General features: G+C 46.4%; 1 protein-coding gene across 3 annotated transcripts in view; it reads left to right on the forward strand.

The window, feature by feature from the left end:
* The first annotated feature begins 2437 nt into the window (after positions 1-2437).
* The window catches only part of LOC119188225 (choline/ethanolamine transporter flvcr2b), a 61702-nt gene continuing 39554 nt past the window's right edge, over positions 2438-24585 (forward strand). The window contains exon 1 of one of the 3 annotated variants that reach the window (XM_037436158.2): positions 2438-2635. The gene's annotated coding sequence lies outside the window, so the exon portion shown is untranslated. Of the gene's footprint in view, positions 2636-8936; positions 9007-13812; positions 13818-24585 lie in introns of those variants that run through there. The other 2 variants (XM_075895252.1, XM_075895246.1) reach the window with 2 other exon arrangements.

The following is a 24585-nucleotide window of genomic DNA, read 5'->3' on the forward strand; positions in this document are numbered from 1 at the left end:
TCCGATTGAATCTTCATGTCTTTTTTACACATAGATGCAGGCTGTGCTTGCATGTCTGAGTAGTCTGCTTAGTGCTTACTCCTTTGTTCATGTCACACATATTACCGGGTATTGGCAGATGGCAATGAAAAATCAAAATAGCTTTGAAATATATAATGGCACTTTTTGCTTCGATGAATATTTTGCAGGTGTTGCACACTTTGGGAATGGGTGGGTGGCGTGCTCTGCTGCTCTGAATACTGGGACACTATTGATCTTGTAGTGCAAGTTGCATACTACTGAAATGTGTGTCATGTGGAATGCTTCTTAAAACTTCTTCATGTGTATGTACTGAACATTATGAGATATGTCCGGGGTTTTGTTATGTGCACACCCTTTGCAAAGGTTTGTGGAATTGCACGTCCCAATCAAATCTAGGTTAACCTACTCTTAAACCATCACTAAACTGTGTTTATGACAACATCTGTGACATGTAAAAACTAATGGCACTATGAAATTTAGCTTCCTCATGAAACTCTTGTATGCTAATGTGACAGAACTTTTGTGTGATCTCCTGTGTTTCTCATCTGTGTGAGCAACTTGCTGCGATGGCTGTTTAGGGGGACGACAAAAATCCTGGGAAAAAGTGAAGCTAGTTTTAGGCATCACTCATTAACAGTTCTAATGCAATAACATTCTTATTATCAATGCATGGGTAACCAAAGCAATGCATTTATTTGATTTCATTTACTAAAACATCAGCCTCCTTTACAAGAAGAACACACCGGCACTGGCATCAGGATTGGACGAGCAAGCATTCATGTTTGTGTAGGTACAATCGGTAAGAGGCCGAACCCACTATTGAGAGAGGCTGGCAAAGACATCCTTTATTCTAAGTATTATTGTGTTATGATAGGCCTGTAAGAAAACTATAGTGTTGTGCGTCAGAACATTGGAGATATCCTAGTAATAGAGTGATATTTTTACAATAGAGGGTAAAGATTATACAGAAAGGGTGTGATACGCTTGTCTTCTTGCATGCATACTAGTACATCAGTCAAAAGTGTCAATACTGCTATCCTATAATTTAATCAACTCACTCAGCATTATCTGGTCATAAATGGCAGTTCCTTGATGATATTGTCCAGGAAACTGAATGACAACATTAATCAGGGTTTTCCACTCAGCTTGTCAATAAATAAACCTATGCATAGCTGGTGCTATTGTGAAGCTTCCCTTTATTCACTTAAAAGCTTTTGTTTACTGACGTAAAGCAAGATTCAACTGGACTTCAAAGCTTAAGTTTTCTTTTCAGTGGCAGATAATCTGCAGCTTGGCCAACTCCAAATGCGTTCATGTATTGCGATAATTCACTTAGATTGAAGTTGTGAAATTTATGCTTTTCTGCCATTTGTATGGCAGCTTCCATCATGATCCTGTACGGAGAACTTTTTCATCTATCAGGTTGGTGTTTGCGAAGTCTTAGTGTGATATAAGTGCTCATTTGAGGATTTTCTTTAAAATCGGTGGAATTTGTGTGTGGCTAGATGTTCGAAGGGATCAAGCTGGTATAATTAGTGACTTTTAATGAAGTATGGGTGCGTTGGCGGATACCCAGAGAAACTTGCAAAGCTGAAATCACATGAGGTATGATGTTAGAAGATGAGCACGAGGCGTTGGTTGTTCTGTTGTATTCTTCAGTCCTCTTCTCTGTCCCAATGTTATCCCTTAGGTGTCTTTGAAGTTGTGCGGCGATTCTATTTTTTTGTAGTGTAGATATTTCACATATCAATATGGCATAAATAAAGTTTATTTATACAGCTGGAAAACTCTTGTGCAGGCATGGCTAGCATAAAACACATTATTCAATTTAGATCGATTAAGCTACTTTTTCATGATAGACATGCCTGGCTGATTTCAGCATTAGGTAATTAAAAAACTGTTCTCAGCACGTCATCTACAGGAGATGAGCTCGTACAGATTGATAAACCTATGTAGGTGCAGTTTGACCAAAATTGGACCTGGCTGCTTGTATTCATCTCCCACAACTGTGAGTCTTCGAATAATGAGTTAAAATTACGCCGACGAAAACAGTATTTTCGTCCACTTAGCTCCTCTCTATTGGTCAATGTCGTTAACTGCAGTTTACATCTAATGCACCCTATATGTTTGGCTTAATTGTCAGATCGTTTCATTAGTAGTGCTTGACAAGGAAACATTAAAGCATCCTTGTAAACAGAGCACCCTCACGTTACGCTTTTGCGTAACTACGAGTTCTACAACAATCACACGCAGCAACGCTGTTGTACTGCACCGCTGACATGCAGCACAAGGAACGGCTGTGATTGTTGCTGTAATGGCACGGGCATTGACACGTCATAGTTGCGACTGAACGCCGTCGCAATGCGCGGGATTCAGCTTTGTCGTCTGGCAACCCTCTAGCTTCCTTTCCCCCTTTTTCCTTCGCGGCGCGCTAGCAAGATGGAGCGTTGATCGCGAACACATCTCGCACGGTTGTTTGCGTGGTTCCCGCGTGTACACACGTACAGCTGCATGATATGAGCGCACGCATTGACCCGTGGCGACCGACGGTGGTGATCTTGAATAGACGACTGCGTCGTGCGAAGGCAGAGGAGAGCGGGCAGCGTCAATAAAAGTGAGTATCCGAAAGCTATCTTCGTTTCACGTGCTTCGCGGGACTCTGGATCGAGTACGCGCGGAGCAGTGGGAACGAAGCGGCGCGCGAGTTTGGCATCGGGTGATCGACTTCTCACTTCCGCGAAATTTGAATGCCACATTGTTGAGTCACGCGATCATGGAGTTCCAACTCTTGTGTCTCATCCGTTCGCATGATATGGTTCCTCTGCTAGTTTCAGGCATGACAGCCGCTCTTTTCTTTTTCTTTTTAATGCGAAGCATTTCTTAGCGAACTTCGGCGACTTTGAGCGTATCTATTTATCTATCTATCCGCTTACGTTTGGGTGCTCTCGTGGTCACCCCGTTAACTTGGCGTGAACCAATATTAACATGAGAGGGTGAGATGGTTTGACGAATATGACGCGCTGGTCAAGACATGAATGATGTCACAATCTCGTTGCGTACGTCGTCAAACACTACCCGACAGACAGTGGCACATGCCCACAGGCGGGTATGTGCCGCTGGTAGGCGCCACAGTAGGTGATTGACAGTATCTACCCAGGAACGACGAGAACACGCATGGGCAATTTAACGCGGGAGCGTTAAGAAATACCCGACATCGGTAGCAACGACCCGACGAATGCAAAGAATAAATGTCAGGGTCCCAGCTGGAATCGAACCCAAGCATTCTGCGTGGCAATGAAGCATTTTACCACAGAACTACGCCAGGTCTCGGAACTACTTTTCAAATGAACGCTAATCTTTGTGAAACGTCAATAGTGGTTGCAGTGCTGCCTACCCAATTTTATAAACATTACATATGTACTCCTTTACTCCGTCACGTCGGGTTAACGTCAATTGTGGTTAGTTGCCATGCGCTGAAGTTGATTTATGTAGCAGTGTTCAGAGCCAGCATCCTCGCGGGCATCAGCGCTTCATATCAGCTTCTGGTGTTGATAATACGCATGTTCCAGTTGACGTCGTTGGGCAAGTGCCAACAACTGGTTAGATAAACATCTGCAACTCTTCAACGTATGTCTGGCGTGCAACATTTGTACATATATTTAGCGTCATTTCATGACGTGTCGCGCAATAAAAAAAAAATGCAACCCGGTCACCTTCCCTCCGCATGCTTCGCATAACGTCGATTCCCAAGTACGTGGGATCTGCCGATTTTTAGGGGCGAAGCTCCTTAAGGCATGGGCTGTGCGTCCCCTGTATGTAGCCACCTCTCGTTTAGTCCTTGCAGTGTTCACTAGATGGCGGTACCGTCCTGTGTATGTAGCTACCTCTCGTTTAGTTCTTGCAGTGTTCACTAGATGGCAATACTTGTAGCTAATGATGAAAATATGCAAGATGTTATAAACTAGATGGCAGTACTTGTAGTTGAAGATGAAAGATGCGAGATGTTATAAAATAAGAATGATGTCACATATGGCACGTGTAATTGGTGGAAAGCAATCGTTCGATTTAGTGTGGCGACGTACGCTAGGGGGAGCGTTGTAATAAAATCGAGTGGCCAAAATGTACGGAGGATTCATAGTTTACCAGGTTTACCTCCGGAGCTTCGCCCACTCATCATCATTCACTTCGTGGATATGGCGGCACATTTTTTTTTTTTTTTTTAAGAAAGGGAACTCGCAAGTGTTTGGCGAATCAAATCGAACTGCGCATTTGACTCAGCGCAGCGGCGAAATGTGATGCTGAAGGGGAAGAGCGGTACTATTACTTCTATTGCCGGCAATAGATTGTTTCAGTTTTCCTTCCTGTTTTTCCTCCTCATTTACTCGCCCCGCCGTGGTGGTCTATAGTCGCTAAGGTACTCGGCTGCTGACCCGCAGGTTGCGGGATCAAATCCCGGCTGCGGCGGCTGCATTTCCGAAGGAGGCGGAAATGTTGTAGGCCCGTGTGCTCAGATTTGGGTGCACGTTAAAGAACCCCAGGTGGTCGAAATTTCTGGAGTCCTCCACTACGGCGTCTCTCATAATCATATGGTGGTTTTGAGACGTTAAACCCCACATATCAATCAAATCAATCAGATTTATTTCTTGAGGGTGCTCCTGCGTCGCCTTTTAACTCTGATCAGCCGACGATATGAAACAGCGGTTGTACGACTGTACTCATGTTCGCTTTCATCCGAAACAAAGTGGATTGGTGCGCTCTTATACCGCTGTCACACTGTCACTTTTAATCGTGACTAGGCCCGACGCGGATCGACATTTTTTTTATCGTGATTGACTTTCTTACGCAAGCTGCAGAAGGGAAGTGATCACTCTTGAACAAACTTCTCGATAGGGCCCAATCGCGATGAGTAGTGCACCGTGTGACAGTGGTGATATTGTCCTGCTGATTCGCCAACCTGTTTACTTATTATATCTCAACTTGTGTGATAAAGCTGCGTCGAATTGAAGCTCCCTCTCTTCACTGCATTTGCACGATTTCTTTCGCTTCTTTTTTTTCCCCTAATGTAAATGAAATCTGCCGGTGTATGTAAGGTTCTTGCTTCAGTGAAAAAAGTAAATAACTCAGAAAGCCACGCTGTTTTTCATGGTGCGAGCCAGGTTCTACGCTAGGTGTTTAGACTAACTAGGTTCACTACCACTACTAGGTTGCCGCTTGTGGCCTGAATGTCCAATTAGACGGAATGTCCATCGAGACGGAATGTCCAATAGTGGACGTCCAACAAGACAGAATGTTCATCGAGACGGAAAGTTCACTATATGGACATTCCGTTTCGGTTGGACAATCAGGCTCGTTGGACATTCAGTCTCGATGGACATTACGTCTCGGTTGGACATTCAGGCTTGTTAGACATTCATTCTCGGTTGTACATTCAGTCTCGGTTGGACTATCAGTCTCGCCTGTCACGTGACCCGGTGGACATTCCGTCTCGTTGGACATTCAGGCTCTGAATCCTAGGTCACCAGGTTTAGCTTATCGTTCTATGTTTTGCGAGCGTTCAATGAGCGGTCTGTTCGGCGAATCTTGGGTGTGCATTTACTGCGGTGCTTCTCTCACATAATCGCAAAATAGCAAGGTGATTCAGTCCCCTTTAAGCATGCGCGATCTTTGCTGCTTACAACCTCCGAACGGTTCGTATAGAAGTTAGACAGGTTCACTGTTATAGCGTAACCCAAGAAACTTAACTTCATTTCGAACGCATCGCTCGCCCGACTTACGATACCGTTCATATCCGCTTAACTTTTCACACACCTCAGGCGAGATAGAAACTTTCAAGTGTCGTCGTAATCAAGGAACGTTACCAGCCACAGAAATGTACACATTTTCTTTGCGTGAAAAACGCATGATGCAACTACTGGAATCCGTTCACTATAGGGCTTGCTCAAGCAGAAAACCAGTAGTTATCGGGGTGATTCGATACAGGTGAGGCGCCTTTTCTTATTTATTTTCTTCGAATGTGACACATTTCTTGCGAGGTCAATTAAGTTTTCTGTAGCGGAATGCCCTTCGTTGACGAACTCTTTTGACGACAGTTTGAATACGTGCTACTTTCCCAAGGCGTTCGAAATATTTTACTTGGTCAGGACCTCGGCTGTTTGCGAAATTGAGCACTTCAGTGATGTAAGGAATTCCGCCATGTTTATACGTACGCCTTATGCTTTTTGGAAGTAGTAATGAAAGTAACGGATTTTAGTGTTTTCTCTTATGATGCTTTCGAAGTCTGGGTGAATTGTTTTTCTATTATTTAGTAAATTTTATGTGCCTTCTTTGAATGTATGCATAGTCAACGAATAGTGTGCCTCTTCACTTGCTAACTAGGCACGCATTGTGTCCAGTTGATGTCCCAACCAATTTATCACGTCTACCGCCGACAACTATACGTCGTGCTGAAGATTACATTTTGTAGCATCTCTCCTGCACTGTGTATCATAATCACACTGCAGCCTGGCTGGGAAAGACAGAATGAAAAATAGTGCGGCAGTCTTTTTTTTGGGGGGGGGGGGGAGGGGGGGCTTCCGCATGGTACTAAGCTTTAATGATCGAATTAAGCCACGCACGAATACTTGCGTCATCACTTCGAAGATAGCGGTAATCCGGGAAAAAAAATCGTACAATATCAGCAAGAGGCACTCACGGCGCCGGCCTGCAAATAGTCCTTATCGAACTTGGTACTCATTTAAGATAATTATACGCAACCCTCAGCATTGAAAGGCGCGGCTATCTGTACATCGCGTGGTCTTCCGGACTGTGATAACGGTTTATCTGTGCTTGTCGAGGGACGTGAAACAACTTCCACCTATGTTGCATCATGTTTTGTTGCTTTAATGATTAACTCTTAGCTGGGGCGTTAAGCAACATTTCCACGTCGGGAAGACGAGCGGGGAAAGGTATAAGCCTCTCGCGTGTGGAATGTGCAGGCATGAGCAATATGAGAGAGCCCCGCCGCGGTGGTCTAGTGGCTAAGGTACTCGGCTGCTCACCCGCAGGTCGCGGGTTCGAATCCCGGCTGCGGCGGCTGCATTTCCGATGGAGGCGGAAATGTTGTAGGCCCGTGTGCTCAGATTTGGGTGCACGTTAAAGAACCCCAGGTGGTCAAAATTTCCGGAGCCCTCCACTACGGCGTCTCTTATAATCATATGGTGGTTTTGGGACGTTAAACCCCACAAATCAATCGAGCAATATGAGAGAGAATACTGAAACTACCTTTTTTTTTTAAATGTCATAAAGGCTAAACACAGTTGCCAAATGCAAAAGCGCTTATCACGGTCAATGTTCAAGCGGAGAGGTATTCCTGTAAATTCGATGCGTCACATATCAGTTCACTTCAAGTCATCGTTATTAAACAAGAATTCGGTGTTCTCTTTCATACTGCTCAGGACTATATGATACGCACGCACACACCTTCCTACCCATTTTTTCATTATGTCTGTGCAAGTATGGCCAGGGGGACGAATGACACTACAAAAACTAACGTAATAAGTTGTTGTAATTAGTCGCCTTTTTTTTCTTGTGGTAATTGTGTACTTGACTGACTGTATCACTCGAGCGATAACCTTTGTTGTAGAATAGTCAGCTATAGTTACTAGCTATATGATACACAACATTAAGCGAATGTTCGTTTACAATTTGCCAACATGACTACATTTCAATAGGTCAAACTACAACCAACTAATAAAACTGCTACGGGTGCCCGTTGTTAACACTTCAGCGTTGCGCGTTGGCCAGTATTGACGTGGACCAAGAAGCACATTAGTTGTAATCAGTTGCAGTTTCACTTTCTTTCTTTCTTTCTTTCTTTCTTTCTTTCTTTTTTCTTTCTTTCTTTCTTTCTTTCTTTTTTTCTTTCTTTCGTAATAACACGTTGCAGCAGTCGTTTTAATCCTACGGTAACACGGAGAAAATGTTACGTTTTGTTTCTCTAATTCTGCCATTTCAGCTATCGGTCATTTACAAAAATTCGGTTTATTTTCCAGCGTGGTTACGTTTCAATAAGCTAGCTTGACGTTGTATTTCCACCCATGTCGCATTTTATCTTTCTTCTTTCTTAGTCGTTGTATCAGTGGGCGACACAACGTGTGATAAGAAAAGAACGAATTTCCGCGCCGGTCGTGGAATTTTTTTTTTTTTTGTCCGGAGTTCTCTTTCATTGGGTGATGTGATAACCCTTGTTATTGGTAGTCATACTTATCTGATCTTACAGACATTTATAAGCGCAACTCGTTGTTTATTACTGAGAGTCTGAATGCAGCTTCGTTGCCCTTGACGGCTGTGAAATGCACCGGAAATATCCCTTGACCCGGCTATCTAGACGACACAAACGAATGGGTGACGAAAGTAGGGGAGGGAGTTTGGATGCGAATGGAAGATGTCGGTAAACATTATGGATGCATTTCACGCGATGTTACACTGTACAGCGATGTCATGGATGCAGCTCCGCACCTTGTTCGTACCAAAACATGGCTGCAAACGGTGACGTCAGGCCACAATACCATCACATTCAACAACTTTGCGCTTGACTGCTGCATCACGCATGCTATCACTGTAATCTCGGCACGGGACGTACCTGTCGTCTTCTCGGGTTTGTCGCTGTCTGCAGCTTTTCTATATTCTAGTACCCCAAGATGGCGGTCACGATGACGTCGATGCAAACTATTCGTATATAGGCGAGAGTGATAAACACATTTTGCGATGATACGGAGCGGTAATCTGGGACTATCATTTTTGGGGATACGGTCATTGTCGCGATGTTCCGTTTGCATATAGCACTGGCCGCATTTTCTGTAGGCCTTCCCGGGACTACGCCGTGGAATACAGCCTACTCTGACAGTGTAGATGCTGTTGCTCGTTGACACAGACGGGCCCAGCGCTACGGACAAAACTTCCACCAATTTTATGCGACAGGCATCTCGATCCAGGGGGCTGCTTCAGGTCAGTGGTGGAACGAATTATTACGATGTATAGCGCCCAGCCCGTTCATACGGCATGCTTTCTTGCCGGTATTCGTGCGTCATCCGTTGTGACGTATTAGTAAACACGCAGTTCCTGTGCTGGACGTGCTGGCAAATGGTAACTCTTACGAATGCTTGCTCTAAATGAGGCGCGGAAACAAAAAAAAAAATGATCAAGTTGATGGTCACTCGAAATTTCACGAAACTGAAAGTGCATACACCGCTAGTGATTGTTCCCATCGAGGCGAATCTGGCATGCAGCCATTCTGCCACGCGCGCGAGTCCGGTGCTTGATTTCATGGGAGAAGAGAGAAAGCACATTTCGTGTATCCGGTACGATGTCCTGCATTGCTTACATGTAGCTGCTCAGTTGCCAAAATAGTAATCTGTAGCCGCTCAAGTGCCCCGATCTAGGTGCAAACACAAGCGTCGAGGGTAGTCGTATGTACTTAGCCGTTGACATCTGCCAGCCCGGTAACAGGTTTACAAAGGCGAGCTGATAACCCCCCACAATGCACTGCGCCATGCAGGCGCCCTTACGAGGCTCTCGGAAGCTGCGCGCTCATTGGTTAGTGCGTGATTCCGCCAGAAAACAAGTTTCAAGGACACGGGCCTTGAGGCAAGTGCTATCGGGCGAGCCTTGCTTGGAATCCTGGCATCACAGCTCATTCGTCTTTCTAGAAAGCCATTGAAGCCCTTCTTCAGTTCAAGACTTACGTGGTATAGTCTGTAGTCCCGAGGCCATAACTATGCTGGGGTTAAGGGGGTTTCTGACCCCCCCCTCTCCCTCCGGAACTCTTTGTCACGCGTTAACCTTTCGGATGATACTGAAGTATTTACACGTCTTCATATCGACCACTAGTTGCCAAGGTTAGCCGTTTTACATATTAACCCCCCCCCCCCTTACCTCGGCCCCCGTACCATATGAGCCAGTAATCGCATCAAATACTGTTGTAAATTCATGGTAGAATGCTGTCACTTTTGTATTATTTTTATACAAGGAAGCATGTCGAGAGAACAAAAAGAAAAAAAAAACACAAATTGAATTGTTCTTCGAATGCGACGAAAAGTATATAGTCATTTTGTCAATGCGCCCCACATGCGAGCTCGCATGTGGCATACTCGGTGTCGATGTCGCTACGCGGGCCCAAAATATAAAGCAAATAACTAGCGTGTTTTAGTGCGCAGGCAAAATTATCGCTGGTATTTCTTCCGGCTTGGTCCACCTATCCACGTTTATTTCTGCAGATATTTCGTGGTCATTTATTCACCGGCGGTCGGCCGCAGCTGTTGGTCAGCAGCGTTTCCTTTCGCGGTGCGTGCTTGCCGACGTTTTTTTTTTTTTTTTTTTTTTCTGGGTCGGCTCTCAGTACAGCTGTCACGAAGCTCCGTCGTGGTGAGGGTTGTGCACGATTTCGCGACACGCAATGCGCCACGTGCTGATTGGGCGATCGTGTGCGCTCGTGTTCTTTGGTTCTCTCTACAAACGCTCCTTAAATTTAGGTGCTCTAAATTGAAAACTGTGAATTGGTTTCGATTGATGAATCATACTCTGAGAACGTTAATGTCGTTAAGTTTCACTATCATAGCCCCGCCACGGTGGTCTAGTGGCTAAGGTACTCGGCTGCTGACCCGCAGGTCGCGGGATCGAATCCCGGCTGTGGCGGCTGCATTTCCGATGGAGGCGGAAATGTTGTAGGCCCGTGTACTCAGATTTGGGTGCACGTTAAAGAACCCCAGGTGGTCAAAATTTCCGGAGCCCTCCACTACGGCGTCTCTCATAATCAAATAGTGGGTTTGGGACGCTAAACCCCACAAATCAATCAATTTCACTATCATATGTTCACTAATAGAGGTGAAAATGAAGAGCAATGTTTCATTTTCGAATTGGTGGCAGAAATCTCCGTGCTTGCCGTCACAGATTTCAAACCGTATTTTTTCGTACTTAGGCTACCTTGGATCAACGAAATTTATTGGAACCTGTTATACTGAACAAAAATGAAAAAAAAAATGACTCGGAATATGCTATTGTTATGATAAACGGAATTAGTTTCTCGTATTTTTGAACAGTTGTATTTTTTGGTGGATTGTCCGTGCGCGGCGGCTGCTCGCGAGCTGTGACATCACAATCACAGAGGAGCATGCTGGGTGCACGTCTTCTTGTCCTTTCTCTACCGTTTCTCCACCTCTCCTTTCAACCCACTCTTTGTCTTCCACAAAAGCGCTGCTGCTTTGCCCCAGTTGGAAGCGCTGTTCACCGCGGTTGCTGTTCATACCGGTTTCGGGAACCGAAGTTGCCCGTTTCGGAAGTGTGTGACGTCACCAAACGTACCTTCTAAAATTTAGGGCGTGGCCGCTAGATGCGTCAACTTTTGAAAATTATTTTCCCGTAGTTTCTGCCTAGAATTAAGGTTGTCTCTATTGATTTCAGGGCCTAATTTTTCAATATGGCTGAAAATCTTGGCGACAAAATTTTTGTTCAGTGGCAGAGAGGCAAGGCCTAGACGTCCTGATATGCTTTGTTCTAGGAAGGCTTTGTTCGATCTTACGTGGAAGCACTCTTGTTTACGTACATTGTTCTGTATTCCAGGAAATTTTAATGCCTGCAATTTTTAAAAAATATCCCGCGATAATTGAGCGCACTATAAAATCGGCGTTTATATATACGTATATAAGTTTGTAGCGCCTCTAAGTTTATAGCTATATAAGTTTGTAGCTCCGACAAGTTATTAGACCTATCGATAATCAACGCATTGAGTTAGGTATACGTCGTAGCTAAACTTGTTTCGTGGCTAAGCTAAACCTCTCGCGGCACAGGAAGCAGCTGTGTCTATCGCATACGCTCAACCGGGAACTTCCGTAACGCGCGATATATTAGCCTTGTTTTCAGTTTTTATGATTATTCCGCTCTCAGAAAACCTTTATGAAGTGCCATTTTGACGGCTCCAGCAAACGACGAGCTCCTTTCACCGGACGTTCATCTTTTTTTCGGTAAAATGGGCGGCGGTTTGCTTGAGCTTAGCGTGACCTTTAACTTATAACACTCTTTTATAGGGGCGAAGCTTCTTATGGCGTCGCTTGTGCGCCCCGCGTTGTCGTAGTGCGTAACCTGTGGCAAATACCCGCATACCTGTGGCACATACCTGCCATCGGGCACATATTCGCATGTCCACATGTTACGAAAAACGTAGCACGGCGTCGTGATTGATAGACTTTCCTGAAACTTAGTACGTCAAGTTTCTTGCCCTTGCAGAGGAGAAGATGCTTCATCTTTACTGATTAAGTATTGTACGCACACCACTAGTTGAAGCCGTTAATGTCTGTGACGTCACAGGTGGTGTCGCCACCCGCGTTTTCTTTTCGCGGCAAGAGTTGGGTAAATGATATTGCGAAATATCAATTTAGGAACACGAGGGAAATTTTCTTTTTTAGGGGCGAAGCTCCTTATGGCGCGGCTTGTGCGTCCCTCGTAGTACGTAACCACCAGTGGCACATACCCGAAATAGTGGTCCTTACGATGTCTGCTGGATGGGGGAACACTTGTATATGATGAATACATGATGAAAAGATGTGAGATGGCTGTGCTTGGAGTTTTCTCTAGACATATGGACGGACGAACGGACTGACACACGCACGGACGGACAGACAGAGGGGCGCACGGACGGATAGACAGATAGAGGGATGGCCGCAAAAAGAGATGGACGGACAGACAGACGAATGAACAAACGGACGGATGCACCAAGGATCACACAGATAGGCGGACGCAAGAACGAATGGACAGACAGACTGACGAACGCTGCGCCCCACCAATCATCATTCACTCCGTGGATATGCTGTGATTTTGTTTAATGTCCCTTTATGACAGCCTAGGGAACTGCATGTCTTATAGACCTATTCCATGTTTGTGAACAGTGGTAGACGCCGTCGAAATATATATACTGAGGCGCTTTTAGCAGCGTTGCAGCGCGCAGGGTCCGCCCAGCCCTAAGCTTGCCACCGCCCTCTGCGATCCCTTGACAACGGTACAGCAGCTGCAAAGCTGCCTCCGAGCACACCGCGTCGGAGGTTCATAGGAGACGTGGCGAAGTGCTTTATAGTGAACTTTTACGTGTACATTTCAATTGTTCAATATGCATCGATGTATGTGTGGTGACACTTGCCGGTGGCTCACAGTTTCAGCAGCTCTTGCGCAGTCGTTTCTCTACCCGCTTCTACATGCATCGCAGAGCTTCCGGATACATTCTGCAGAGTCGCACACATATATACAGACGGAATGCAGCAGCGTGACGCCAGAGTGTGCAGGCAATCGCGAGGCGGCCAGTATTTCGCAAGGCCGACGCCGTGTATTTGATGCAGCTGTGAAATTCCGGGAAACCTTTCGCTTAGCTCATCGTTCCATTACACGCGGCTCTCCTTCCGAGTTATCTACTTATTGTCGCTTAATTAAGTTAATAATCTGGGCTGGGGGGGGGTAAGGGGTTTAATTGTTGATCGGAAGCCTCCTAGATGAAACAAGAATGGGAAGCTACATTTTCGTACTATAAAAAGCCTCGTTTAATAAGTCATACGGATGTTTAGGTATGACGACTACTCACTATGGGGTCAGCGTCCTATATTCATTATCGTTTCGTTGAAAGGAAGATGACAGAAAAATATACAGGAGACGTCACACGTACGATAGCAAAATATACGTATAGCGGAGTGAAATAGGAAATATATATCCCCTCATTTAGTCTTTTCATGCAACTGTATATTTAAAGATTAATGCTGCTTCTTCTGACGTCAATAAAAAGGCTACTTGATTAGTTAGGTGCTTGTAGTTTATGTTATGTTAAAAGACAAAGACGATTGTAGCTTTTTTTAAAATTTACAGACTGTACCAGTTGCGATTTCTAGATCCTCATCAGGCCATCGACGTCGGTTGTGTCGCCCTGTGCTTGCGCCGTTTTCCTGCTGAGTGGACACGTCTTGTAGTGAATTCTGCGCGCGCGCGCACACGCACACACGCACGCACACGCACACGCACGAACACACACGCACACGCACGCACGCACGCACGCACACACACACTCATTCACTCACTCACTCACTCTCTCTCTCTCTCTCTCTACCCCTGTGCACTACTGCTGAGGTATCCTCCCCTGAGAAAGACAGTTGCGGGTTGCACTTCGCTCTTCATTCCCTATTAAAAACCACTCCCCCGTTCGGAGGGACAGCATGGTCCGAAGAATAAAGGAGTGGTTCTTTTTTTTTTTTTACACAAACGACTCTTTGTCCAGCCACCTTCATTACTGGTGACTCTGTATGGGGTGGAAATCGAAGGGGAGTGTGATAGGATGGGAGTGTCTCTGATCGAGGCGAGGCTGGCCATAGGATGCTACATGAGATGGTTGTGAACGAGGTTAGAAACACACAGAGCGCAACGGGCATGGAACGTGCACCAAACACATTACAGCGCAACGAAAAGGGTGATACGGAGCCACCATGACACCTTTGACAGTCTCTAGAACAGTATGAAGTAGTAGTAGTAGTAGCAGTAGCGGTAGCGGTAGCGGTAGCGGTAGCGGTAGCGGTAGTGGTAGTGGTAGTAGTAGTAGTAGTAGTAGTAGTAGTAGTAGTAGTAGTAGTAGTAGTAGTAGTAGTAGTAGTAGTCAGTATATAGTAGTGAATATGGTTCGAGGTAATAAGATATGTTTATTTCTGCAACCCACGAGGGAGCGCCAAAGCAGTGCGTGAGGAACGCAGTGCGCCAGTGTGACACCACTCTCCTTCCCTTCCTCTCCCAACTCCGCTGCTGTCTGATGAGGATGTCCTCTCCGGCGCATTGGTCGGTAACTGCGTCCGCGCCTCGCCGTGGCTTCTCGGTCTGCGTCGTCGCTCGATCGTCGGTCGCGCGACACCTGACACCTCGCCCACTGCTCCGCACGTCCCACGCGTATACGCGACAGTCCCCTTCTTGAGTGCTCCGACAGCTCGCTTGTCGATATCCGGGCTCGATAACTGAGACACTGCACGCGCGTTCCGCAATCTGTCTGGTATGATGCTTAAAATAAAAAGAAGGTGATTATCTTAATGCAAATTGTCGCAGTGAGGAAAGCACTTATTGAAGTGAGGCAGAGCGTATATTTCTTTTATTACACTTTTGTAGCAGCGATGATCCGCACCTTGCGAAAAGGCTGTCATAGGCACCGGACAGTTGATGACGTCATTTTTCCTGAAGGACCCGCGGCAACTATGAGGAACGGGCAACGAGTTTTGTTGGTCTTCCAGCCAGACACTGGGCTGTCTGACACGTGGTGACAATTTCCAAATTCAGGAGATGTTCAGGCGGAACAATTGCCGGCCATGCAGGCCAGGCTAACCCCGCCTGCTTCAACACCACCACCGCCACCACCACCACCTATTACACTTTTGTATGAGGGAGCAGCAAATGCTTTAGCCAGTGGTGGTACCTTATACGAGTAAATACACTAACACTAGGCATTACACACACTGTACACTCTGTAAAAATAACGTATGCTGTTGTGCGTATGTTGTCTTCATTTATATTGTTATATGCTATAGCTCGCAATTCCTACTTTACGTCACTGGGGGTTTATATTTATGGCTTAGCTGGAGCATTATTTTTGTGTGCTTGATTCTTTTTCTTTCTTTTTTGAGACACCATATATTATTTACAAGGCGTTTACTGTGAGCTTCTTACTTCGGTCTTTCCTGACGGGCTGCAGGATTCAGAGATGGAGGGGGGGGGGATTTGGATGTCTTGTCTTTTTCTCCCCTCCCTTAATTTTTGTAATGTGTACTTTGAATACAAGCACTGACGCCCCTGAATATGCTGCTTTAGATATCGAAAATCCGTTAATGTCCCCCACCCCCGCTCCACCCTAGAAAAATCTCGCATCCGCCTTTGTGTACGTGTGTAGGAGATGTCGTAGAGAAACACCGTGCTTCAGGGGACAAATTAAAACAGCGAATTGGTTTAAATTGATAAATTCTACACAGATAACTCGATACCGTTAATTTCACCTGTATAGGTTGAAGAAAATAATATATGAGAAAATCAAGGTCAACGTAGTATTTTCGAATTCTGCGGGAAAAAAATTCGGCGCATTATGCATGGATTTCAAGTTGTATATCTTTCTTAATTTGGCGACATTGATTCGGTGAAATTTCTTGGAACTTGGTAAGTTAGATCACGGGCGTCAGAGGACAATGTACTTAATTTTTTACAGATTGGGAACTATATATATATATATATATATATATATATATATATATATATATATATATATATATATATATATATATATATATATATATATATATATATATATATATATATATATATATATATATATATATATAGGATATGGCACAACGGGAGCGTTGTCAACAAGGATAAATATATTTATTTCCCAACAGTTTCGGGAGGGGTCCTCCCTTCATCAGGGGATGAGTTATCCCCTGATGAAGGGAGGACCCCTCCCGAAACTGTTGGGAAATAAATATATTTATCCTTGTTGACAACGCTCCCGTTGTGCCATATCCCATACCTTCACGAAGACTAACTGGCCCATTGAATTATTACTCCCACTATATATGCGCGTAAGGCATAGTAAAGGCCGTCAAAGTATATGACCATTTTGGTACGGGTCCTTCGAAGTAGCTGCGCCCCCAGCGGGGTTTTTTTTTTTTTTGCTAGTTTTCTCGTGGCAAGCGTAATGTTTTTGGCATTGTGAAATAGCAGTTTAGTAATGTGAAAAAAAAAACGCTCTTCTCTTTCGTGTGCCGTTATTGTTGGAGAAATGACAACGAACCGCGGGGTGACTCAGAGTGGCAATGACGTTTTGCTGCTGAAAGCTAGGTCCCGCATTCGATTCCCGGCTTTGGCGGCCGCATCTCTATAGAGAAGCGAAACGCTGATCCTTTCCTCCATGCTCGAAACCATTGAGCGAACCACGTGACGGGACGGCATAGCTGACGCAAAACCGGCAGCGTCTTGCGAGGAGCGACCGATGCTGCGCGTTCCTCGGGAGGACTTTCAGCGTAGACGTGAATGGCGCCCGGTTGTTATCGGCGCATCGCGCGGTGGCGCGTGCTGCAGAGACGGCGATATTGCAGCGGCGATATGACCGATACGGTCACGACCGCGCGCCTGATGGCCGCCCGCTGTGGGTGCTTGCTTTCCTCTCTGGGAGAAGCATTCCGTGTGTGCCAGTCGGACGTTGCTTGGTGCATAAATTGCCAGAAGTGAAATGACTGTATGCCTTAACTATCCGCTCATTTGGCTCAGTCGTGGGGGTAGGAGGCAGTTTTAACAAGCTCTGGGGTGTTCGGTGCCAAAACCTTGATGTTATGTGCCACGTGGTAGTGGAGGGTGCCGGGAATTTCGACCATCTGGTGTTCTCGTGACCAGAATTTGGGGACTTCTGCACGTAGTGCCATCTCTTGTCAGTCAAAGTGGCAGCCCGCGGTAACTGAATGGCAAGTAACCGAAAAAAAAAAACCATATCTGAAAAAATAAGCTAGTTATCAAAAACGACTCCAGGTTCTATACGGCAGAAACTTTGCCAGACTGAACAGTCTCGCAAAGGTACAGTGTCACATTACAAACCGTGTGGCTTCTCGGAGAGGATAATATTTAACAATGATATCCCACGTGTTTCTATATGGGTGGTGTTCAATTTTCCTGGGAAGCCACAGGTTCTGTAGTGTGATACCGCAATTTTACCAATATGTATCAGTGGGTCTCTGCTACATATAACCGGGAGTATATTTTGATAACTAGCTTTTTTTCAAGATATATGATTTTTCTCACCGATTTCCCATTCAGTTACTGTATGCTGGCGTTCGTTCCGCCGAGAGATGGCGCCACGTTCAGATGTCTTCTAGAGTTACTGTATATGCTACAGGAACGCCTCCTTTATTTCTTTCAATGCCCTGCAGTGCAAACGCGCGCTTAACGGGAGCCGTCGGTACGCCTTGGTTTTAGGGCATGGTGTAAGATACAAACAGTTTGTTCAGAGAGTGATCGTGATGTCACGCTTGATGGGTAGCGCTGCTTGCGTCACACGCGCTTCCGAGCACTTTCCCCGTAGATGCGATAGACGTATTTCCCACTCCAATATCCTGCGTCTGTCAGATTTGTTCCTTCGTGCTTCTAATCTTTGTAGCTTGAAGCAACGCCGCCGCATAGTTACAGAGCAGCGCATGCAGAATCGTTGTAGCGACGCTTCCCCATTAGTTGCCCCTATAACGTCATGAACGATGACATGCTATCTCAAAACACCTTATCTTGCACAGAACCAGCGTGACCGCCAATATTGCGAACCCGAGGAATGCAAGACGCCGCCCACGGATCTGTACACAACTCAACAAAACAAATCACAGCATTTCCACGAAGGGAATGATGATTTGTGGGGCGAAACGTTCGTCAGCCCGTCCGTGCTTCCGTCCGTCCATGCGTCCGTTCGTCCGTTCGTATGTCTGTCCGTTCGTCCGTGCGTCTGTTCGTGCGTTCGTCCCTTTGTCTTTCTGTCCGTCTAGGCGTCCGTCAGTCCCTCCGTCCGCCTATCTAGTGAAAACTCCACGTACCGATATCTCACATATTTTCATCATGTATTCATCATATACAAGTACCGCCATCCAGCGGACATTCTAAGGACCGCTCTCTCGGGTATGTACCACCGGTGGTCACAAACGATAACGGGACGAACGGGTGACGCCATAACGAGCTTCGCCCCTGAAAAAATACTTTATGTGATTACCGTCATGAGGCACTGCATGAGGGGCTCTCTCCCCCATGGCCGCAAAGCGCACGCGAAGGATATGGGATGGCATTGAGTAGGAAAGGGCTAGAGGAGAGGGTCGTGAACAGCTGGGTCGGGCACATCTAGCTGGCATTGATAAAAGAGAAAAGCACGTAGGCTGTGGTAACTCTAATGTCCCCAATTCCTAGGAATGTTAACATGCACCAGCATCGCCCAGTGCACGGTCCTCTCTTAGCATTGCACCAACATCGAAATGCGACCGCCGCGAGCAGGATCGAACCTTTTGATTTTCGGGTCAGCAGCTGAGCATTGTAGTACCACCGAGGCGGATGGGGGCGCGTGGTTGGTGGAGAGGCAACTTCCTGGCGTCCGCCGATGTCGTCAGCGAGTCAGGGAGAGATAATTAAACGTTACTAAAAGAAAGGGGACACATGGCTGACCCGTTTATTTGCCAAGTCGAAGTTATGCGCTGAGGGCGTCTGGAGAGGGAAATCGAAAGGGCGAACAATAAGTATGTACAGCCGAAATCTTACAAGAAGAAAATTGCACCTTCGAGAAGCGGGGGAGTTGACGAAGATGCACCTGATTTATCTGTGAGGGGAAAAAATTACAATTGATTGCACGTATGCACGTACGCCTGTATGTTTCCTTGCGATATAAATGAATGAATGAATGTGACCTTTATCAAAGGAAAGGACGACTCTTGGCCGCTGTTGGGAATGAAGTGGGAAGTGGGTAAGGGACATTAAAGGTGAGGGGCAGCTTCATGTCATGCCTTGGGCGATATGAATAAAGGTAGATGGTATGCTATACAGCAGTGAAACGTAATTGACTCAATGAGGGTGCGGGTTCATGTACACTGGCCGCCCCATCGGAAAAAGAAAAATTCCATTTATAACAACCATCATTATCACATGCGGGCAAGGGGGAGGAGGTAGTGCAACGGCTATTGTACTAGTGGTTGGCCGCGTGTCTTGTGACTTGTGCGTAGAGGAAGGGAGAGCTTTGTGCAGAGCCTTGCGGAATTTGCTGCGCTTCGGGCCCGCTGCTGTGTATACCAGTTGTCAGTGGCATTAAATTCATGGCCGCGGTGGTGTGACGGCTCGAATGTGGTTGCGCGTTAACAAATCTCGGATTGGTAGATGGATCGATCGGGTCTCCTCGTGTACCTATACCCTATATATATGCGATTCCTTGACACGTTTGTTCGCTTCGTATGCCGCTTCGATCTATTTGAACGCCCCACTTCCCCCCTTTTCTTGTCGTTTCAAGCGGCTTGTTGAGGTGAGAGTCTGCACTTGATTTGCGGCAGCGTGTTCCCGTGTGAGTTATCGCTCGAGTGGACGCAGGCAGCGATAAAAATTCGCCCAGCGGTCGGTTCGCTTTGGATATCATTTGAGTCGAGAGGTGAAGTGGAGAGGAATCTCCAGAAAAAGAAAAAAAAAAGGTTCATTTTAAGAGAAGGCGCCGTGTGCATGCTGACACGTATGTACACTCGTCTGGTCAATTAAGGCAAACGTACTGACCGGCTGCGGCCGATTGCGCGCCTGTGGAAGGGTGTTTTTCTTGACGAAGCTGTGAATTACTCGTTGGTGGGGTTTCTTCGTGTCCGTCGACAGGCAGGGGCAGGTCGAAAGGGGAGGAAAAGGCAGGTCCCCCTTCTTTCCGCAAAGTCTGTGTCAGCCCCGCACCTACTGTGCCTGTCGTCCGCCTCCTATCACGGACGAAGACAAATGAGCGGGACCACTGCGAGCAGAAATTCACGCTGTTTATGCTGTAATGGTGTTCTTGTGATGATAGTAACTGAATAAAATAGTCAATTTCGCGTCAAAATCACGACCATACAGGAGAATTCAGCTCATAGACAGGATGGGTGCTCTTTTTTTCTTCTGTGTGGTTGTGATTATGGCGCGAAATTGACTATTTGAGATTTGCGCCAACTAGTCCAACAGTGAGTTCTACTAGATATGACAGTAACTACTGCAGACGAAAGAGCCAGGACCTCAGTTAAAGTCCAAGCGACTGCCCCCCCCCCCCCTTCTAAAATGTGTGACTGGACCCGCCCCTGTTGACTGCAAACTCCTAGGAACAAATGAATAAAGCGAAATATATGTTCGTAGCTGGGCTGTACTTTGGTAGCTATACTCGAACCGTATATGAAGCAGACCTGCCCATTTCGGTCTGACGCCATCACAGTGCGTTCAGGGGCTCCAAAACGCTGCAAGCGATGAAGTAATTGGGCAGGTGCGTTAAACGGCAGGCTATGCAAAGCTTTGTATTATAGGACTAACAAATCAAATGTTGAATTGAATAAAATGTTAATCTAATGTGAATGAAGACCTCGACCACAGAGTCTCAGTATTATTTCAAATGAGTTCGGTGGAAACCCGCAAGGTGGCGGAAGGGTTAAGAGAGGGAAAGAAGACAACCACCCGTTTGTAGCACGGTGCCACGAGCCTGCAGGACGACCGGTATCGCCAGAAACAGAGCCTCCGAGATTAAAAGACGCCTGGAAGCTTAGGGGAAAGGCGCATGCGCCGGGGCATGCATGAAAAAGGCGGATTGTTTTAAAAGTGAAAGATACTTGGGCGTGCTGTAAGCTCCCATAGAAGAAATAGAGCCCGATTTCGGTTTCTGTATTTGGCTATGTTGAGCAAAAGAGAGAAAAAAAAAACACCACTCGGCGTGCTCATCTGGTAAGGAGAGGGGGTGTAAGTAATGCACTCCCCCAACCCCCTTTCCCGCTTTTCTTAACCCCCCCTCCACTTCCCGCCCTTCCTTGCTCTTCCGTGACGGAAGTGACATTCCATTTGCTCCAGACTTCTCCAAAAGGTAAATGCTGCTACAAGCTGCTCGAGAGGGTACTTTCTGTTAGTAACTGCTCCGTTACTGCTTCGAAACGGCACGGAAAAAAAAAAAGGAAGGATGAGTAGTTTTGATTGATTTGTGGGGTTTAACGCAGGATGAGTAGTTTTAACCGTGTGACCAAAGCTCGCTAGCAAAAAAAAAATCAAAAGCAATCTTTATATGACACGCTAGCATACGCTACCAGTGCGCAGCTTTATCTGCATTGATCTAATTTATGCTGAAAGAACTGGTATATTAGGCACATAGCTCACAGCTCACTTAGCTCTTTCTTGTTTTACAGCCTGACATGCAGTCTAGTTTTGATAAATGTGAAGATGATCGTGACTGCGTTGATCTCGTACCTATATATGGTCAACCGTTGTATTGGCAATGCATAAATGTGATTGTTCATTTATAACCTGGTGCTCAGCTTTGTCGGTTTCGTCTCCTTTCTGCCATAACTTCTGGTATTTTTTTGTTTAGCTCATGTGACAGCGCCTTCAATAACCAAACATATTCTAACTGTTCGTTTCCCGCAATGTACGTTATTTGTTGTCTGTGAAATATTTTTTTTATAAATACGAGACACGTCGGCGATGCTTCGAACTCCTGTAGATATGCAACACATTTTGCCCTAAAACACCAGTAGCTCGTACAAATTAGTGTGTCTTCTGCTCGGAAAACATGTGGCTGCTACAAGTGGTACATTTCCTGCTCCGATATGCGCTCTGAGAAGTAAAACTTCATTTCAATCACGACAACTCAGTACATACTCATACATAAGCACTTTTCCTAAGTTCTCAGGACCTTAGTTCTCGTTAGTTCTCAATAATATTGTGTCTAACAAGGAAAGACTAGCCCTTACATTGCCACTTATTTCCTTCGGAACATTGAACATACTTCACTATGCGTGTCTTTTCGCCGTGAAAAGTCGTGCACCGTATAACGCTCTTTATATGCAGTAGCCGGGATGTGGTTTGCCGTATACATGTGTACGTGCAAGCAGTTGTATAGAGAGGGAGCTTAGGAACTCTAACAGGGCCTCGATGAATTTCCGTTTACTCTGCAGACGTGTTATTGTCTGCGTTGGCTTGAACTTTCGCGAGCAGCGGAATTTTCCGTGCACCGCAATTTCCGGGATGTCGTTCATCGCGTCGCTTCGGACGATGGGAGGTCTAATCGTGTTACGTGCCACGTCCGTACTGTTTGATACCTGAAATCATGATATACCTGATAAAAAAAAAAGCTAGCGACTGCGCTGCGTATAGTAGTTTGACTAACGCCACGCGTTCTGCCGGAGGCGACGACGTTATCTCACCTTGTCGTCCGTTTGTCCATTAGGGCCTTGCGCTCGGTCGCGAGCTGCCGTTATCTTTGCTGAGCGGGCCCGAGCTGTTTGCATTGGGCGTGGAACGTGTATGCGATATACCCGCTATTCTCACGCCCATAGTATCTTGCTCGCATGACCGATAATCACAGCGCACCAAGCATTTTAGATGTGCAGTATACGCAGGGTATGCACTAAACGCCGTGTGCAGTTGTCACGTTGTGCACTGTTTACACCGTGAATGCACTTGCACTATAGGGCAGTGGTTCTCAGCTATGGATGTTTCGGGGACCGCTTGTTGACGGTTAGAAGCAACAGCGGGGGACCTCTTGCAGTAAGATGAAATAGAAAGGGGGGGGGGGGGGTCATGCAGCTTGAAATGGGTGCCTACATTTCTCCGCGGTAAAGGGTCAAACTTAAGTTCCACACAAATTCTGTCTCGACTGTTCGTCAATAAGTGATGACGTCCGTAGCCACGTTTGATTCTCAAATATGCTAGCCTAGCAGAAGTATGCTGCGTGCATATCACGTAGAAAACTGCGAAAGTCTTACAACTAACTCATGAGAAGGGTAAACATAAATCAGTTCCGCCGCATTGCAATCGTGCTATGCGGTCGGGCTTATCAAAAGGCAGAAGGGACCGTTGTCTGAGAAAATAATGGCATTGTGAGGAGGTTTATTAGCCGTTAAAGACAGCGACGAGACAGCGTCAAGAACCGTCCAGCGATCGGCACAGCAACGAACCGAAGCACGAGCCGAGAGAGCCAGGCGTTGGCGATGCTGCTCGCTGCAGGCACATCTTCTTCTTCACAATCGCCCCCGCTGAAAAAGGAGCCATCCTGGCGACTTAAGAAGTTTCAGGCAAAGGCTCATGGTACGGTTTCAGACGGGAAACATGGACGATGTCACGTGCACGCCGGCGCATGTCGTCCGATCGGGAAACTGGTTCAATTAGGAAATTAACCGGAGAGGTTTACTCCAAAACGGTGTAAGGCCCCTCGTATCGGGGGACAAGTTTCGAGGAGAGTCCCGGTGTTTGGTATGGGATGGCAAGCCACACAAGAGACCCTGGGGCATAGTTGGGATCCGGAAGAGAGGTGCTACGCGTTTCTTTCTGGCGTTGTTGTTCTTCCGAGGTGAACGCACGGTCGAGCTGGCGGTACTCTTCGGCTTGTCTAGCAGCATCGGAGATAGGTGGGCACTCGGAAGCATCAGGACGGTAAGGAAGTGGGGTATCAATTGTATGGGAAGGCTCACGTCCGTAAAGAAGAAAGAAAGGTGAGAATCCCGTGGTGGTTTGTATTGCGGTGTTATATGCGAACGTGACGTATGGGAGAACACGGTCCCAGTTGCTGTGATCAGATGCCACGTACATTGAGAGCATATCACTTAGCGTGCGGTTGAACCGTTCCGTTAGTCCGTTAGTCTGCGGGTGGTATGCTGTTGTTTTCCGATGAATGACGTGGCATTCCGAAAGCAGAGTTTTGACGACCTCGGAAAGAAAAGCGCGGCCTCTGTCACTAAGGAGCTCTCGAGGTGCACCATGTCGAAGGATAAAGCGTTGCAAAATGAAAGAGGCGACATCCTGAGCTGTAGCGCTCGGCAAAGCGGCTGT

Source organism: Rhipicephalus microplus, chromosome 1 (genome assembly GCF_043290135.1).
Source record: "Rhipicephalus microplus isolate Deutch F79 chromosome 1, USDA_Rmic, whole genome shotgun sequence".
Taxonomy (NCBI): Eukaryota; Metazoa; Arthropoda; class Arachnida; order Ixodida; family Ixodidae; genus Rhipicephalus; species Rhipicephalus microplus.